The sequence below is a fragment of the Bos indicus genome, chromosome 15 (assembly GCF_029378745.1).
Source record: "Bos indicus isolate NIAB-ARS_2022 breed Sahiwal x Tharparkar chromosome 15, NIAB-ARS_B.indTharparkar_mat_pri_1.0, whole genome shotgun sequence".
In the NCBI taxonomy this organism is placed as follows: domain Eukaryota; kingdom Metazoa; phylum Chordata; class Mammalia; order Artiodactyla; family Bovidae; genus Bos; species Bos indicus.
The window spans coordinates 63543160-63563267 of record NC_091774.1 but is presented as its reverse complement, the minus strand read 5'-3'; the positions used below and the strand labels follow the sequence as shown (position 1 = coordinate 63563267).

Below are 20108 nucleotides of genomic sequence, written 5' to 3'. Positions count from 1 at the left end.
GAGAAGTAATATAAGCAATGGTTAAGTTCCCAGGCTAGCTCACTAAAGCCTATTTTATGAAAATGTGTATACAATGGCAGAGAATCACAGAGGAGTCGTGCAGAAAACTACTGCTTGGAAAAAAGTAGGTTTGATTGGAGAAAACCAGGAGGTAGAAACAGACTTTTCAGGACTATCTGGAAAAGCTTTAGAGTGGTGTTGGTCTTCTTTCTTAGAAATTAGTTTTTATTTTTACCAAATTATATATCCACATTGTTCTCTAAGGCTTACAACAAACAAATAGCCGTTCCCAAGCTACTCCATCTCCTCAATTTTCTGATTTATTTTTGGAGGGAACTACTTTTAATCTTATAGTTGTTTACTTTGGTATTTAACACATATGTCTAAGCCATTTCTTGAGTTTTCTTTTTTAGGCATTTTCTGTTGATTTCCATGAAGGCATATAAGCATTTAGCGTCCATCTTCACCTGCCCACCCTGGTACACAACACTCACACCCTCATCTTCTTGATGCTGGTCTAGCATGAGACTTTGGTTAGATCAATATTTGTTCACATTATCACGACTAGATAACACGCAATTCACTGCTGAGCCATGTAGTATAAAATGTGTGAAGATTACTTTTCCTTTGAGTCACAACTCTAAGTTGTCTTAGGAATAATAATTACATTATTTTCTGTTTGTTTGCTGAAGTTTTTATGTAATTATTAAGGTAGCCTCAAATTTTCCCCCAGTTGGCTCTGTATCTTGCCAACAAGTTTGGTAAACACGATGTCCTTTGTTACCACCTATATCTTTTATCCCTTAGTCCTTTTTTTTTTTCGTATAGCTAATGTCCAAGAGCTCTGCTTTGTTCTCATTTCTGCTTTGTATTTTTTAAATAGGTTGTACTGTTTTAAATACCTTTAACGATTTCCTCAAATTCAGTTCAGTGCTACTTTTGATAGTACTATTTTTGATAGCTCAAGGATGCATATATTCTTTTATTTCTCTGAGAATTTTAATAAAGAAAAAATACTGGTTTTCTTCTCCCTCAATAGCCTTTGTCTTTTCTGTTTGTTCTTACCACCTCTTTAACATTAGAGTCTTTCTTCTAACAGCAAGTGATTCTTGGTATTCAAGTGGGGCAAAAAAAAAAAAAAAAAAAAGAACTAATTGGGAGTTGTGAGGATGGGGCTTATCAACTATGGGCTTCACCACAGGGTGATCGTATTGGATCTGATCATAAGCCTGTCACGTCAGCATCTTTTCTCTTTGTTCTTTTATTGTGGACCATTAAAAAAAAAAAAACTTCATTGAGTTTGTTATTGTACCCCTCTGTTTTATGTTCTGGCCACGAGGCATGCGGGATCTTAGCTCCCCGACCAGGGATCAAACCTACATGCCAAACCCACATGTCCTGCATTGGAAAGCAGATTAATCACTGGACTGCCAGGGACATCCCTCTTTTCTTTTTGGCTGGCCAGATTCATCAGAGAAGAATTCTGCAACCTTCTCTTTAGAAGATGTACGTCAGGCTTTCAACCTACTAGAGATCAGGGCTTGGGCTGTATCTAAATTTTCATTTAATCCTCTTGTTTTTAATGCACTTAGCTTCTCCGGAGAATAAACCTCCAGTATTTTGCTGGTAAGACACAGTCACCCAGGTGTAATGACTTGGAGAGGTTATCAATTTACTTCTTCAATAGACTTCCAACTGCAGCTCTATGTTCCGTTCCCCAGCGCTGCAATGCAAATTAGGATTCTTTTCAGAGCTCACTATCATCAGCTTGGGAGTCTGATTTCTTGGGTCTTCTGTTGGTTACCACTAGACTTTTTGCTTTTTTTAAACAAGAATGGAGTAATTGTTCATGTTGCACTTTTCACTTTACTCATCAAGAATATCATTCCAAACCAATAAATAGTTCCTAAACTACACTCATAGTTCTCTTGTATTCCTTCGTATAAATGTACCATCATTTATTTAACCCACTTTCTACTGCTGGATAAATGTGGGTTATTTCCAATTTCTTTATAAGCAACTGAGTTTTGAGTATTTTTGTTGCAAATATTCTGTTTATGCCTTTAACTATTTCCTCAAATTCAGTTCAGTGCTACTTTTGACAGTATTATTTTTGATAGCTCATTAATCCCACAGGATGTTTCATGAAATAGGTTCTGCAAACAAATATATTTGGAACTGCTGAGATTCTGTGTGCATCAGAATTTTAAAAGCTCCATAGATGTTTCTGTTGTGCAGCTCAGTCTGGAAACCATCTTGATCACAGACTGCTTCCATTTTACCCAAGAAAAGCTGTGCTAATTGAGGCTGAGTGAAGCAGTAGAAGAAAAACTGGCAGGTATCTTAGTCCCTTTGGGCTGGTGTAATACAACACCATAGACTGGGTGGCTTATAAATAACAGAAATTTCTCACAGTTCTGGGGGCTGCAAAGTCCCAGATCAAGACACAGGCAGGTTTTGTGTCTTGGGAGAGCCCAGTTCCTGGTTCATAGGCAGCCATCTAGTAGCTGTGTTCTCACACAGCAGGATGGATAAAGAAGCTTTCTGGGGCCTCTTTTACAAAGGCATCAATCCTACTGGGCTTTGCTTTGATGACCTAACCATCTCCAAAGGTCCCACCTCCAAACACCACTGCACTGGGGGTTGTTGTTATTGCTGTTAAGTCACTAAGCCCTGTCCAACTCTTTTGTGAACCTATGGACTGCAGGCTGCCAGGCTCTTCTGTTCATGGGATTATCCCAGCAAGAATATTGAAGTGGCTTGCCATTTCCTCCTCCAGGGTATTGTCCCGATCAAGGGATCAAACCTGCATCTCCTGCATTGCAGGCATATTCTTCACGGCTGAGCCACTGGGGAACGCTACACTGGGGATTCAGTTCAGTTCAGTCACTCAGTCATGTCTGACTCTTTGCTACCCCCATGGACTGCAGCATGCCAGGCTTCCCTATCCATCACCAACTCCTGGAACTTGGTCAAACCCATGTTGATTGGATCAGTGATATTATCTAACCATCTCATCCTCTGTCCTCCCCTTCTCCTCCTGCCTTCAATCTTTTCCAGCATCAGAGTCTTTTCCAATGAGTCAGTTCTTCAAATCTGGTGGCCAAAGTATTGGCGTTTCAGCTTCAGCATCAGTCCTTCCAATGAATATTCAGGACTGATTTCCTTTAGGATGGACTGGTTGGATCTCCCTGCAGTCCAAGGGACTCTCAAGAGTCTTCTCCAACACCACAGTTCAAAAAGGATCAATTCTTTGGTGCTCAGCTTTCTTTATGGTCCAACTCTCACATCCATACATGACTACTGGAAACACCAGAGCTTTGACTAAACGGACCTTTGTCGGAATGTTTCTGCTTTTTAATATGCTGTTTAGGTTTGTCATAACAAGGAGCAAGCGTCTTTTAATTTCATGGCTGCAGTCACCATCTACAGTGATTTTGGAACCCAAGAAAATAAAGTCTGTCACTATTTCTTCCCCATATATTTGCCATGAAGGAATGGGACCAGATGCCATGATACACTGGGGATTAGTGAATTTGTGGAGGGCAGGGGGGCGGCGGTGGTGGTGGTGGTTAAGAGACAAATCACAGAACATTCAGTCTCCAGCAGCAGAGTAAGAATATGTGTGGTTCAGAATGATGAACAGCCCAACATTAGTTGTTGTTCACTCACTAAGTCGTGTCCGACTCTTTGCGACCCCATGGACTGCAGCATGCCAGGCTTCCCAGTCCTTCACTGTCTCCCAGGGTTTGCTCAAACTCATGTCCATTGAGTGGGTAATGCCATCCAACCATCTCACATAGTATCACGCATCTACTTTATTATGAGTATGTGCTCAGAGCTCTATACAGTGGGAAGTAATGCTTTTGGCATAATTTCGTTTAAAAAATTCATGAAATGAGGAAATAAAGCACAGTTTGTTTGGAACACAAACCTCATAGTCTACACTCGGGGAAAAAAGAATGCTTAATGCTGTTGAGAGGGAGGGTTCCAGACGGGAATACAAGCACCATTTTGCTGCTGCTGCTGCTAAGTCGCTTCAGTCGTGTCCGACTCTGTGCGACCCCACAGATGGCAGCCCACCAGGCTCTGCCATCCCTGGGATTCTCCAGGCAAGAACAGTGGAGTGGGTTGCCATTGCCTTCTCCACTGTGTGAAAGTGAAAAGTGAAAGTGAAGTCGCGTCCGACTGGTAGTGACCCCATGGACCGCAGCCTACCAGGCTCCTCCATCCATGGGATTTTCTAGGCAAGAGTACTGGAGTGGCTTGCCATTGCCTTCTCCGCGAGCCAAGTCTAGTAGTTCTCAAATTATAGTGAGCAGACATTTCACAAGCCAAGCTTGTTAAAAATGCAAATTTCTGGGCTCATCGCTCTTAATCTAACTTGTCAGCTACAGAGTAAACTCTAAGCTCTAAATCCTGAACATACAACAAGGATTCCCCCAGGAGTCTAATGGAGGTGGTCTGTGGACCAAAATTTGAGAAACTGGTGTAGGCAGTATTTTGCCAGAAATCATTAGAGTAGCTTTAATCTGGAAACTTCTCTTAAGTTTACTTGTTAATTGTCATAGGATCTTGGGGTTAAGGCTGAGAACACTTTTTCCCATCCAACAGGGCACCAAGGCCAGAAGATGTGCTGGAGTGATCCACTTTGGAGTGATTTTTACAGAGCCCAGTGTGTTAGGCAAACATTTGGGGTGGGCTGGGTTTTCTAACCTTGTCTGTTTGGCTGTTTGTTTCCTGAGGTCACTTAAAATGCATGCAGTCCCTTAGAAAGTAAGGCTGTCAGGCTGAAAGGCTATCAAGACCCTGGTAACTGGGCTTTAAAAAACAGAAGTTAGAGAAAATGAGAAAACAGGCCGGTTTGATGTTTGGTCCAAGGAATAGGAAATAACCACTCAGAAATCGGAAGTACATTTTTTGGGGTCTCTGTTCCTCTCTGCACCTTAACTTTTCGCGACCTGACAATGCTCCTCTTTCTCCTGAGGCCTGTCTCCTACTCTGAACACTCTAAAGAGTCGGATCAAAGCGCCAGCACGCCAATCTTTGACCCAACTAAGTAGCCAACGCCCTCTCAGAGGCTGGGTCGGATTCGAGCTTTAGGTTGCGGGGCGAAGCTCTCAGGCTAAGCCCCTTGCTGGGCTCCCTAGTATTTCGGGTCAAGAGTCGCGAGCAGAGAACCGCACAGCGACCCCGCGCCGGGCAGCCCCGCGCCCCCGGAAGCTCGGGCTCTCCGGCGCCGGGTTGCGGCGGCCTGGGCGGACGCGCTGTGTGCTCCGCGGCCCGGGTCACCGCGTCACTCACAACCGGTCCCCACAAGGGCCGTCCGGTCTCAGGAGACTCGAGCGACACCGGCCACCGAGGGTAAGCGCTGCGCATCCGGCGGACGCTCTGGAAGCAGGCGCGGGGCTGCGGGCGAGCCCCGGGAGGGAGAGTCGGGGTCTCCGCGGCTCCTGCGGCGGTCTGGCCCGAGTCCGCCGCCAGCCCGGGTTTCAAGTTCAAATGCACGGGGTCGGTGCGGCTTCTCTCCGCTCTTCTTCCGCCAGGCCTGGGAGCCCGCGGTCCCCGCTCCTGCGTTGCACGGAGCGGGAATGACCCGAGCCACCGGCTGTTTACCCCCCTCCCCGCCCCCAGCCTCACTCTCTGCCCTTGTGCACCTTGCCCTTGCACAGCCAGAGCCGCGTGGCCGTCTCGACAAGGTCACCCCCGCTTGCCCGGCCAGGACCAGCTGCCTGCTTTCTCTTTGCTCAGCTCGGAGTTCCCGCTAGAAAACACACCGGAAGGGGGAGCTTTGGGCCCAGAGAAGGCTTTTCTGTCCAAAAAGGCCCGCCTCCCGCGCACCTGGTTTTAATAAGAGCCTAGGGAGAAATATGGCTGGGGCGGGGAGGCTCTGAGGGCTCCCCAAGAAATTCTGTCTAGAGTGAGAAAGAAGGGTGCACATGGATCATACGTGAGCAGGCGCACTCGGTGCACAAGGGTTGGTTAAGACCTCGTGCACTTTTCAACTTTGCGGCTTGGAGCAGATGTAAGATGGTAGTGATGTTAGAAATGGAATATAAACAACAGTGAAAAACACATTTATTAACATCGAGGACAAGAAGATCGCACAGTGGTGCACAATGTATTCTTTTCTCCCCAGTTTTAACAACAACATTGAAATGTTTTAACAACAATATTGAAAACAACCCTACCCCTGTCCTATATCTCCCACTGCCTAGGTCCATGTGCGCACATACTTTTTACATAGTTGCATTTAGAAGTACAGGGCATTCTTATTTCAAATTCTAGAACAGGGAGGTTAATTACATCCTAAGAAAACAGAAGTCTTCATTAGTTCTGAGAAAAAGATCTCTCAATATATGAGAAGTTAAAGATTGTATCACACTTTCAACCTATGTTATAAAAGTTTAAAGGATAAAGGACATGAAAGGCTTTCTTTAAAGACCCTGTGAGACATGTAAATATATATTCACACACATTCTTTTTGCATCTAAAGCCAAGAACAAATTTTCCAATATAGCACTTTGATCTTTGCACTCTAAAGAACTCAACTCTACCTTGTACTAGACTTTAAAGAACATTAAAGGGCATTTGCCTTGGGAGCGTTTGCTAAGTGAATGTGATCCTGGAAACATTTCCTGGCCCCCCTACCCACTCCCCACCTCCTTTTCCCCTGGGTAGCTTGGGTGCAGATGCTGTGTGACCCACTGGCTCTTCTAAGGGCCCCACCCATGGTGACCCTCCCAGTCTCAGGAAGTAGGCCCTGGAGGAGCTGGGGCTCAGGCAGTTTTTTGGGGGCCCAGATTTTGGACTAGAGAGTGAGTGGGATTCTCCCCCAGAGGCCTGGGACTGCTGGCCACTCACAGCCCCTGACCTTTTTAGCACTTCCTAGCGCTTGGCTGCATGTGAGGTTCCCAAGTTCACGGTGGGAGGTGCCCGTGAAAGATGCGCTGTTATTGTTGGACTCCCAGCACAGGGAGTAATTAGGGGAGTGACATGTGCTCAAGTCCAGGCCTTTCCTTGTGGGGTGGGTCACTTACGAAGCCGCGCCTGGCCTCTTGCTGGCAAAGGCTGTGGATTCCTGAGGATTCCTACGTGGTTCACTTCTCGGAGGAAGCCTTGATGAGGAAGAGGCTGGGAGTGGGGGCAGAAAAGTTTGGAATTTCCCGTGGTTCCTTGGGGATTGATTGTTGTTGAGAACCACCCTGGGCAACACCACGGTGGAGTGTCTGGGTCTGCTGGCCTTTCTTCAAGGCCACTCTGGGCTCCCAGGGTCTGTCAGGTGGCCCTGCACGTTGAGGGGTGGGGTTAGGACCGCAGCGCAGGGAGGAACCGGGGGAACTGCAGTTGCACTCAGAGAAGCAGCTTTTACTTCAGCTCTGTGGTACCCAGCGTGATGTTCGGCAGGTGGTGTATGTTTCTAATAAATGTTCATTCAAGTATGCAGCATGAGAGTGAGCTTCAAATTGTGTTTCAAGCCTGGCTGTGTCGGTGGACAGGGACTCTGGTGGCCCACTAGAAAGAAGGGATTGTGTTAGTTGCTCGTGTGCAGATCTTTGTGACCCCATGGACTGTAGCGCACCAGGCTCCTCTGTCCATAGGATTCTCCAGGCAAGAATATTGGAGTGGGTTGCCATTTCCTGCTCCAGGGTATCTTCCCTACCCAGGAATCGAACCCAGGTCTCCTGCATTGCAGGCAGAGTCTTTACCACCTGACCCACCAGGAAAGCCCTTAAAACCAAGGAAGCAGCAGCCCTCTCTTCCTGGTTCAAATCCTGGTGCCTCCACTTGCAGACTGCCCCTTGGCATCTCTGTGGCCCACAGTCCTCACGTTTAAGAAGGAAAATGTTATCTACTTCATTGAGTGCTTATGATGGTTAAATTGGAGTAAATTTTGGAAAGCCTGGCATATACTGCTAAGTTGCTTCAGTCGTGTCCGACTCTGTGTGACCCCATAGTTGGCAGCCCACCAGGCTCCCCTGTCCCTGGGATTCTCCAGGCAAGAACACTGGAGTGGGCTGCCATTTCCTTCTCTAATGCATGAAAGTGAAAAGTGAAAGTGAAGTCGCTCAGTGGTGTCCTGATTCTTCGCAACCCCATGGACCGTAGCCTACCAGGCTCCTCCGTCCATGGGATTTTTCCAGGCAAGAGTACTGGAGTGGGGTGCCATTGCCTCCTCCGCTGGCATATACTAGGGCCAGGGTAAGTGCTAAAAATGAAAAAACAAAAACCGAACAATGTGGGAAAGGTAACAGTTACCTCGTAGGGAAGAAAAGGTGTGGGAAGGGCACGCTGGACATTTCAAAAGTAACTGTCATCTTTCTCTTTCTTAACCTGGGTGGGTCTGTGGGTTTTGTGATGTTGCTATTTTTTGTACATCTTATAAATATCTTAGTAACTGCTCTATATATGATAAAACATTAAGATTGCACACTCTGATTCTCTTATAGACTACATTTTAACAGACAGGACCATTGAAGCATTGATTTGTGTGACCCATCGTCTTTTTGCACAACCTTATGAGGGAAGAATCATTTTTATTTCTGGTTTACAGATGTGGCAACTGAGGCCAGATAAGTTGCTTAAGGTCTGCATGGATAAACAGGATATCTTGGTTTTACATCAGAGTCTGTGTTCTTAACTGCTGTGAATGGCTTTTTTAATGTGTTGCTGATATAACGAGTTGTATTTGCACTTTAAAAATGAAATTATTTACCCTATCAATGATCCACTAGCATAGAATTGCACACTATGACTTGTCTATGTGACTTGGGATAGTCTCAACTGTATGAAACCAAGTCAAAATACAGAAATAAGCTGGATCCAGAAATGACTGATTGCAAACCCTCTACTTCAAATTTTATGTTCATCAAAACTGCCTACTATTCTCAGTACACTTAATAATGAGAAATGCTAAAATGCTGTCCATTTTAATTTAAAATAAATGCATATAAAATGAGATGCCACTTATATGTGTTTTATTTACTCTTTATCTAAAAACACATATGAAATCTTTCCATAAAAAATATATTTGGATTCCATCTAAGATTTCAGCAGAAGAAAGGTCCAGGATGCAGGAAAAAGAATATTGACTATTGCTGGCTTAAGACTATAATAGAGATTTAAGAATTTGATAGTGTGAAACAGGGCATTCAACATTTATTAAATGTTTTTATGTATAAAGCCTTGTGTTAGGCACTTAGGGAAAATACAGAGATGAATAAGACAGTTTGATATTCAAAGTCATTTGTAGTCCTTCAGTGTGTAACATGTGGATATACTATTGATGGTTTTGAAACGTGACACTAATCAAAGCCGATTGTATTATGAGATTCCAACAAGTGAAGTGTTTGGAAGAATGCAAAGAAAAGATCCGTGATTTCACAGTGATTCTAGTATCTGAGCTGGACTTCAGAGTTCATTGAAGAGCGCAAATAGGGGGCTGGTAAGAAATCCTGAGGCCTGTAAATAGTTGAGTTGACTAGAATGTTGTGTGGGAGATGAGACCAGGAGGACAGCTTGGAGTGAAAAGCACAGAGGACCTCGCTGAGGGGTCTGGCCTTCCTTAGCCAGTTGGCACTGGGGAGCCATTGAGGGTTCCTAAGTGTAGTTGTGACATGCCCAGCACTTTGACCTGACCTAGAACCATTCTTCTGATGGTGGTTGTTAAGAGGGAAGAAAATAAGATGTGGAGACCAGCGAGGAGGCTTTTTGGGTTAGTCAAGTGGGATGATCATAAGGATTTCAACTAGCATGATGGCAGGAAGTATAGGAAAAAAAGAAGTTTTGATGGGAGAGGTGTGGCTGGAGCCAAATTTCTAGTTTGAGGACTGATGGTATATGTTGGCCAAAGGAGAAACTAAAAAAAAAAAAACTGAATATTTGATATTGGAGACCAGTGACAAATAGAGAAGAGGAAGAGCTAGGGACATTTTTAAATGATCATTTGGGGAGGATGTGAGAAAGCTGGAGTTGAAATTTCTATTCTGCAGGACTTCTCTGAGCCTTTACAGAATGTGTCGTGTAGCATTTCCCCAGCTGACCCCAAAAAGCCCCTTTCCTCCAAACAGAGTTTGGAAATGCATCAGGAGGCCAGGCCTGCAAGAAAGAGCAAACAGAGCTCTGTGGACCTTTAACACCAGTCCCACAGCACGGCCAGGCCACAGCGCCCAGGCCACCTCACACCCAGGACACGGGGTTTTGGGGCCCATGTCATGGGATTTTGGGGCCCAGGTCACGGGGTTTTGGGGCCCAAGTCACGGGGTTTTGGGGCACAGGTCAGTGAACACTTGCCCCTCTCTTCAGGCTGCTATTCTAGACACTACTTCATCACGCCTCGGATTTATAGCAAAGGGAAAGTGCAGTATCAAACTTTAAATGGAAGATAAGTGAGAATTTCACACTTGTTTCTGACGGGCTGGGAAACTTGGGGGAGATTTTGAATTTCCTTAGGAATACTTTACTCTTCCTTCTGATGGCTAGAAGAGGTGGAAGCCCTGTTTCTATTATTCGTCCACTTATTTAGACACTGTTTTCTTTAGAACAGGGTTTTGAAACTTCATGTATGTGTTTGTTTAACACCAAGTCATCCAAATGGACTCATCTCTCGGTTTGCTGCAAGCTCTCCATGTGACAGGGACATCAGTGTGCCTGTGTGCACAGTCGTTCAGTCGTGTCCGACTCTTGGCGATGCCAAGGACTGTAACCAGCCAGATCCCTCTGTCCAAGGGATTTTTCTGGCAAGTATACTAGACTGGGTTGCCATTTCCTCCTCCAGGGGATCTTGCTAACCTAGGGATTGAACCCTCATTTCCTGTGACTTCTGCATTGCCAGGAAGTTTCTTTACCACTGAGCCCCCTGGGAAGCCTGTGCTTAGTCACTCAGTTGTATCTGACTCTTTGCGACCCCATGAACTATAGCCTGCCAGACTGCTCTGTCCATGAGATTTCCCAGGCAAGAATACTGGAGTGGGTTGCCATTTCCTTCTCCAGTGGATCTTCCCAACCCAGGGACATGGTTCCAGTTAAATCAAAGGCTCCCCTTACCATAAAAATCATCTCCATGATTTTTAAAAAGCTAATTTTAAACATATTTTAAAATGTACAATTCAGTGGCATTAAGGGCATTTACATTGTTCAACAACCATCACTATTATCCAACTCCAGAACTTTTTCATCTTCCCAAACTGAAACTCCATACCCACTAAACAATAACTCCCCATTCTCACTCCCCACCCTAGCCCTTGGCAACTGCCATTCCATTTTCAATGAATGTAATCTCAAGGGACATCATGTAAGTAGAATCATACAATAATTGTCCTTTTGTGTCTAGCTTATTTCACTTAGCATAATGTTTTCAAGGTCTATTCGTGTTGTAGCCTGGTCTGTACTTCCTTCCTTTTTAGACTGAATAGTACTCCATTGTATGTATATGCCACATTTGTTGTTCTATATGGATATTTGGGTGGTTTCCACCTACCTGTAATATTAAGTTCTTTAAGCAGTCCCTGCACAGAGCTTCCTTCCGCACAAGTGGACGAAGACTTTGGGGTTCGTTTTAATTATATTTGAGTTGATAATAGAAAATCACCAATCATCTCATTAAATCAAGATGTGAAACTGGATTCATTCAACTTTAGAGAAGAAATTCTTCTATGTACCCATTTCAAGTGGATTTGGATAGCAGCTGTTCTGAACTTGATTGGAGGGCTTGGTCCCAGGACCTAACTGGTGATTCCTGGCAGGGGAAAGTCCTTTTTGATTTGGAAGGGACCAGGGCTGGCTCATTAGAAGTTCTCCTTAGATCTTTGCAAAGCCTCAAAACAGTTGGGTAGAGAGATGGAAAAGTCAGTAGGATATTTGGAGATCCAGGCTCAGAAAAACATGGAGAAGAATTTGGGTGTTTCCCAGGGACATGCTGCTTTGGAGGCTGCTCTTGGGACTCAGTTTTGAGTTGGAGAGAAGAGATTAGAAGAGGACTTCCGTGGAATGAAGCTTTTAAATTGTGATGTTGGAGAAGTCTCTTGAGAGTTCCTTGGACTGCAAGGAGATCAAACCAGTCAATCATAAAGGAAATCAGTCCTGAATATTCATTGGAAGGACTGATGCTGAAGCAGGAGCTCTAATACTTTGACCTGCTGATGCAAAGAACGGAATCATTGGAAGTGCTGGGCAAGATTGAAGGCAGGAGGAGGGGGAACGGCAGAGGATAAGATGGTTGGATGGCATCACCAACTCGATGGACATGAGTTTGAACAAGCTTCAGGAGTTGATGGACAGGGAAGCCTGGGGTGCTGCAGTCCGTGGTGTCGCAAAGAGTGGGACACAAGTGAGTGACTGAACTGAACTTGGTGGAGTGGGGACAGGTGGAAACTCTGAGCCTGGAGGTCAGCTCAGCTTCCCACACCATCCTTTTCTCCTTCCCAGAAGACTTTGGTTCAGAGAAAACAAAGTAATTTTGACTGAGCTATTAGGTTGGAATAGTTTCAAGGAAAATTTAATGAGGTTTCTTCCCCTTTTACCAGCCTCACAGAAAACAACCAGCTTTATCTTGTGAATCTACTGATTGCCAAATTGTGCCTTTCGGTGTTTTGAGGTGCTGCAGTGCACTTGCAGGGTGCTGTGAGATACTATAAATTTTTAAGGAAAACAGAGCTATACTGTGCGATGCTCAAGAACCACTAGCTCGAGGTGTTCGTAGTTTCAGCGTTAGATTGTGCTGCATTCCTTTAATGATATATCTGCGGAGCTGGGTTTTTGGTGGCTGCAGTGGTAAAGTCGGTCATTAGGTGGAACCAGCGTGGAGTAGGAAATGAGGGGAGCAGTGTCCAATCCAATTCCAATGTTTAAGAAGTTGTACAGTGTGCAGTAGGTGTACACAGTCCATGAATAAGTGATTGTGATCATATGAGAAGGAAATTAAGTTTTTTCAGTCTATCCGTATTATTCTTTTAAATGGCTATTAAATTACTAGGGCATAACTACGTGAGTCTGAGTGAACTCGGGGAGTTGGTGATGGACAGGGAGGCCTGGTGTGCTGTGATTCATGGGGTCGCAAAGAGTCGGACACGACTGAGCGACTGAACTGAACTGAACTAGTAAGTTGTTTGAACTCAACGACTTAACAAGTGTTAACTGTTAGGTATTTCTTTCATTTCAGGGGTGCCATGAAAAATTACTGAGATACCCCTGGCGCAACATATCAAGAGATTTTGAAAATCTTTGCTTTAGTACATAAGAAAATTCTCAAAGTTGTATATTTACTTTCAAATACATCAAACATGGAGATGAGATGAAAAGAGAGAGAAACACTTTGCATATTTTTCTAAAGTAAATAGGTTTATTTTTCAATTATAAAATTAATATGTATTGATTATTTTAAAAATCCAAAAAAGTACTAAGTAAAAATAAAATCCTGCATATTACTACCCTCTTTTCCCCCATCCCCTGCTATAGATAACAGGTCATAACATCATGGTGCATATTCTTCCAGACTTTTACTTTTCCCATGAATGTTTAAGAATGTGCTGCATGCATGCGAAGTCGCTTCTGTCATGTCTGATTTCTTTGTGACCCCATGAATGGTAGCCTGCCAGGCTCCTCTGTCCATGGGATTCTCCAGGCAAGAATACTGGAGTGGGTTGCCATGCCCTCCTCCAGGGGATCTTCCCAACCTGGGGATCAAACCCGTGTCTCTTCCATCTCCTGCACTGGCAGGCAAGTTTTTTATCATTAGCTCCACCTGGGAAGCCCAAATAGATTTTTATAAAAACCAGACCATATAAATTCTATTTTGCTTATTCCTTTTTAAAATTCACTATATTGCACCTGTCTTTCCATGTCAACATGAATAGAGTTGTAATCACACATAATGCATATATATTTATTTTAAACAGATTTACAAATAAACTTTCAAGGGAGAAAAACCTTTCACTTCTAAAGACAATATTACTGATTGTAGTCTGATTCCACTGTTAAGAGTAGCTCGACCATGCCCCCTTGTGGCTTAGAGCAGTACTTAACATTTTCTTCAAATCTGTTTAAGGCCTTGTATTCTGACGCAGAGGACACACAAATGAATGAAATCACATCTTTTTAAGGAGCTTACAGTCTGTTAAGAGAAGATGAAATATATAGTTAAATAACTATGAAAGGGAATAACATGTAATTATGTGTATCTTAAGAGAGCTAAAATTAAAATTCCCATAAGAGGAAGGGGTTGGTTCCATCTTTGAAGATTAACGACTTCATGGCAGTAACAACAATGATAACAGATAATATTTATTGAGTGCTTATGAACCAGGAACTGCTCTTTGCACTTTTTATAGAAAAGATGGAATTTCTCTTCTAAGCCTTTAAGCATGGATCGAATCTTGTCTTAGAGGGTTGAAGAGGAGATGTAATGAGGGCAGGGGACAGTACTCCAGGTGGGGGAACTGCAGGGAGTCTGTGCTGAGCAGGGAGTCTGTACTGAGAGGGGTGGGCCTTGCAGATTGCTTGGAGTGATGTAGGAAGTGACACTGGAAAGGGGCAAGTGCCTTGAATCCCAGACTAAGGAATGTGATCTTAATTCTGTTGACAGGCAATGGGAAGCAATGATTCAAGTTTTTTGATCAGGGTAGTAATTTTATCAGAGCCGGACTTTGGGAAGATTAACTTTTCAGCGGTGTGAAAAATGAGAGACTTGGGGCAGAGGGGACAGTTTAGAGGCTACTGCAATGGTCCAGGCAAGATACAATACCACTCTGAAGAGGTGCAGCAAAAAATGGAGAGGAGGGAATGAATCTGAGCTTGGTTAGAAAGCCAGCAATGATAGAATGTCTTTCTAGAGTTTGACATTTTTACTTTTAATATAAAGCAGCACAGTAACATTTGGTGAACTTTGAATGGAGGTCTTCATACCCAGTGGGTTTATTTCTACATGAACTAAACAGATTGATTCATCAGCGTTCACATGCCAATTTCCTCCCTCTCCCCCAAGAAACTGCTTCTCTTCAGGACACCAGGTAGACCACTTGATTCAGCCTCTCCTCTGGTAATTTTGGCAGGGCTCAGGTCCTGTAGTAGGGCACACTATTCCTAGTCATTCTCTAAGTTTGCGAAGTGGCATAGTATTTGGAGAATGGTGTCACAAGATATTTTTTTCCCTAAAGAATATAAAACCAGAGGGATCTGCTGAGCCTAAACAAACGGGATTTGGATTAGACCTGAGGAGTGGAGTCTGAGGATGGGAGCTACCTGGAATTACATGATCTAGAGGGCGGCAGCACACTGTTCTGTGGCCACTTAAAAAGATGAGACAGTTAATCATGATGATTAGAATTTAGTGTGTCTTCCAATATAATTCATTTTAATTACATTTATAAACACTTATAAAAGAAACCCTGCCTTTAATATTATTCATACCTAGAGCAGTGATTCTCAGAGTGAGGTCACTAATTCATTGGTGAGCCATCTGATTCTTCTTGATGGGTTCATCAAGCCTATCCCATAAATGTTGTCATTATGCTAAACTGCTCAGTTGTGTCTGACTCTTTGCAACCCCATGGACTGTAGCCCGCCAGGTTCCTCTGTCCATGGAATTTTCCAGGCAAGAATACTGGAATGGGTTACCATTTCCTCCTCCAGGGGATCTTCCCAACCCAGGGATCGAACCCTTGTGACTTGTGTCTCCTGCATTGGCAGGCGGATTCTTTATCACTGCGCCACCTGGGAAGCCCCATCCCATAAATGTTTAGGGTGTTATTTCACGATAATGAGTAAGATGCATAAGCTCACATTTACCTCTTATAAAAATGATAAATGGATGAGACATCTTCCTTCCAGGTCTTTCTTATCACTGACTTTCCTGTGCCCATGTGGGCATATCCCTATGGAGTCTGCTATAGAGAGAAGTGATTTGTTGTTGTTGTTGATTTATTTATTTACTTTGTTTTTGGCTGTGCTGGATCTCTTTTGCTGTGCGGGCTTTTCTCTAGTTGCGGTGAGCAGGGGCTACCCTCTCGTTGCGGTACGTGGGCTTCTCATTGTGGTGGCTTCTCTTGTTCCGAGAATGGGCTTAGGGCACCTGGCCTTCAATAGTTGTGGTTCCAGGGCTCTAGAGCACAGGCTCAATAGTTGTAGCAAAGGAGTTTAGTTGCTCCATGGTATGTGGGATCTTGCGGGTCAGGGATCGAACCTGTGTCTCTTGCATTGGCAGGTGGATTCTTTATCACTGAGCCACCAGGGAAGCCCTGGAGAGAAGTGGTTATTTTGATGTTCCTTGTGCATTTTTCCAGTAACCAGTGAACATCTCTGTACTTCATCACTTTAGTTCAGGCACTCAGTTGTGTCTGACTCTTTGTGACCCCATGGACTGCAGCACGCCAGGCTTCTTTGTCCATCATCAACTCCCAGAGCTTGCTCAAACTCATGTTCATTGAATCAGTGATGACACCCAACCATCTCATCCTCTGTCTTCCCTTTCTCTTCCTGCCTTCAATCTTTCCCAGCATCAGGGTGTTTTCCAGTGAGTCAGTTCTTTGCATCAGGTGGCCAAAGTATTGGAGTTTCAGCTTCAGCATCAGTCCTTCCAATGAATATTCAGGACTGATTTCCTTTAGGATGGACTGGTTGGATCTCCTTGCAGTCCAAGGGACTCTCAAGGGTCTTCTCCAACACCACAGTTCAAAGGTGTCAATTCTTTGGTGCTCAGCTTTCTTCACAGTCCAACTCTCATCCATACATGACTGCTAGAAAAACCAAAGCTTTGACTAGATGGACCTTTGTTGGCAAAGTAATGTTTCTGCTTTTTAATATGCCGTCTAGATTGGACATAGCTTTTCTTCCAAGGAGCAAGTATCTTTTAATTTCATGGCTGCAGTCACCAACTGCAGTGATTTTGGAGCCCAAGAAAATAAAGTTTGTAACTGTTTCCATTGTTTTCCCATCTATTTACCATGAAGTGATGGGACCAAAGGCCATGATCTTTGTTTTCTGAATGTTGAGCTTTAAGCCAACTTTTTTACTCTCCTCTTTCACTTTCATCAAGAGGCTCTTTAGTTCTTCTTCACTTTCTGCCATAAGGGTGGTGTCATCTGTGTATCTGAGGTTATTGATATTTCTCCCAGCAATCTTGATCCCAGCTTGTGCTTCATCCAGTCCAGCATTTCTCATGATGTACTCTGCATATAAGTTAAATAAGCAGGGTGACAATATACAGCCTTGACGTACTCCTTTTCCTATTTGGAACCAGTCTGTTGTTGCATGTCCAGTTCTAACTGTTGCTTCTTGACCTGCATATAAATTTCTCAGGAGGCAGGTAAGATGGTCTGGTATTCTCATCGCTTTAAGAATTTTCCACAGTTTATTGCGATCCACACAGCTTTGGCATAGTCAATAAAGCAGAAGTAGATGTTTTTCTGGAACTCCCTTGCTTTTTCAGTGATCCACCGGATGTTGGCAATTTGAATTTTGAGCATTACTTTGCTAGCGTGTGAGATGAGTGTAATTGTGCGGTAGTTTGAGCATTCTTTGGCATTGCCTTTCTTTGGGACTGGAATGAAAACTGACCTTTTCCAGTCCTGTGGCCACTGCTGAGTTTTCCAAATTTGCAGGTATGTTGAGTGCAGCACTTTTACTGTACTTCATGGGCGCTCTTAAATATTTTCTTGAGCAACTGTCTTGAGTTATACCATGTTTTAAAGATAAGTTGAATAGAGAAAACTGAGTCGGGTTTCTAGGGCATTCAGGTCCTAGAATTTTAAAAGATTGACATGGCCCTTTTTTTGAATGTTTGAGAATGTGCTTCTGCTCATGGGCAAAGAGGTGTGAGTGAGTACAATATATAACATAATATAAGGCAATTCTTGAATTTGTGGATCACTAATTATCAGGCTTGAGCTATTTCAGACTTTGCTGGAGTCATAATCCAAACCTGATTTGTCATCGGTATACAGCAGTATCGTATTCCAAACCCTATCCGATTATAGTTACGTACTTTATCACTTTTTAACCATTTAAATTACATTCCTGTTAATGGAATCTATGTTTTAAAGTCAAGGGCGAATCGGTGGATTGCATGGTTCATGTCTAGTTGAGTTTTTATGGCTAATTGGGCACATATGTACTAAGTTAACCCCTCTATTTAGAAGTGAAGGATTTTACTAAAAATGAGTGTATTTTTATTACAGGCAGCTTAGTTTCATCTGCTTAAGTAGTTTTTAAAACATGAGCCATTTTTCAGTACAACTGTGTCTTAATGTGTTAACTGTATTTTTTAAATGCAGATTTTTTTTCTCACTAGCTTAATGGGAATTCAAAGAAATCATAGCCTTTTAATTAAAGCCAATATGTTTTGGTGCCAGACATTCTGAAGGATTCCAATGAACCAAAAAAGAACACATTTCTGCACTGCAAGTGTGCATATGGGACCCTTCAGAAGCTTGACAGAAATGCCTGATGGAAGGATTCGAAACAGGAAAAAGATTAATAAAAAGAACGTCAGAGTAGGTTTCAGAATAGCTTAAATAATGTGTGTAGTGAAATAATTTTCTACACCAAAGGATGGTTTGATTGAAAAATTGTGACTCTTGCCTAGTCTTAACATTATAAAGTCTAAATCTAACTTCAATCCATTTCAACTAAAAAAGAGTTATATTTTTCAAACCTAAACGCTGGTACACGTGACTGTATTTTCAGAACTAGTTCAAGTGGTCTGACAAGCAAAATTTGGTAGACAAAGGAATGGAATATTTGAAACAAAAGATCCTTGAAAGTCTGGGCTATACATTGTAATGGCAGCTGGAAGGAAATCACAGGATACATTCGATTGCAGTTTGATCAAACAGAAAGAGCCTGCAACCAGAAGTCAGATGATTTAAATTTTAATTCCTCTGCTTCTGGTGGCAGGGTCTGGGGAAGGGGCGGCAGGCGCCATGTCGGGCCGCGAAGGTGGCTAGAAGAAGCCGCTGAAGCATCCCAAGAAGCAAGCCAAGGAGACGAACAAGGAAGATAAGGCATTCGAGCAGAAGCGGAAGGAGGAGCAGAAGAAACTCAAGGCAAAGGCTGCGGGGAAAGGGCCCCCGGCCACCGGTGGAATTAAGAAATCTGGCAAAAAGCAAGCTGTTCCTTGTGCCTGAGGCAACGATGACCCTTAGTTCCAGTCCTGTTTAAACACCTGGATTCCCTGCCATAATATACGTTGCCACCTATAGCTAGAATGAAGTGTTGTCTTGGAACCTATTGTACATTTAAGAATAAACTTTTGTAAAAAAAAAAAAAAAAAATTTAATTCCTGCCCTGTACTCAGCTATCTGCGGGACCAGACAAGTCATTTAAGCTTGCCATACTTCTGATTTTTCAGGTGTAAAATAGTGATTATGTCTACCATAACCATCCGATGACTGTGAGGATCCTAATGAACTATTGTGTATAAAAGGCTTCTTGAAAAGTAATGCTAAAGTTTTATACAAATGGAATTATTTCTGTGGTTTTTGAATACCCACGGCCAGACAGAGAGCATGCTTTATTTGTCATTGCCTTGCTCAAGTGCCTGGTGTTAAGGAAAGGTTCTATAGACAGTGCTGAATGAATGGGTTTTTTTTCGCTCATTTTATTTTCTCCATCAGAGACTTGGGTCAAAAAAATAAAACTAAATGTGTGGCTTGGGATTCTTTAGAGTTTTACACATGTGCACCTTCTGGTACCCATCCAAGTTCAAGCCACATGTATAAACACAAACATAATCTGGTAGACATCCTAGTATTACATGTGTGCAGGGTGTTTGCTGGAAGTTTTTCTCCCCCACCCCCTATGGTATTGGACTTGGCAACTAGAGCCCTAGTTGAAAATGCAGATTTTAAATTAAGTCAGTGAGAGCTGTGGCCCCTCCCTTTCCCATCTCCATTCCTTGCCTCCCTTTATCCCCCACTTTGGGGCAGCCTATTTGGTCCTCTACCTTCACTCACTGACCCAGTCTCCTGTCTCATCCTCAAGGCCTTTTATGGAGGTTGTAGGGGAAGAGAGAGAGGGCGAGAGTCTTTCTGATTGCAGCCTTTTGGAAGAACAAAGTTCGTGATTTTCTCTTCTTTCCGAGAGGGAGAGACAGACTTCCTTCAACAAATTTAGTG

At 43.4% G+C, this 20108-nt stretch overlaps 1 protein-coding gene and 1 pseudogene across 2 annotated transcripts in view; both read left to right on the top strand.

Annotated features, from left to right (window-relative positions):
* Positions 1-4928: 4928 nt before the first annotated feature.
* The window catches only part of LOC139187349 (uncharacterized), a 200990-nt gene continuing 185810 nt past the window's right edge, over positions 4929-20108 (top strand). The window contains exon 1 of one of the 2 annotated variants that reach the window (XM_070803991.1): positions 4929-5364. The gene's annotated coding sequence lies outside the window, so the exon portion shown is untranslated. The remainder of the gene's footprint in view (positions 5365-20108) is intronic. The other variant, XM_070803990.1, reaches the window with a different exon arrangement.
* LOC139187350 (translation machinery-associated protein 7-like) lies at positions 5386-19287 on the top strand (annotated as a pseudogene).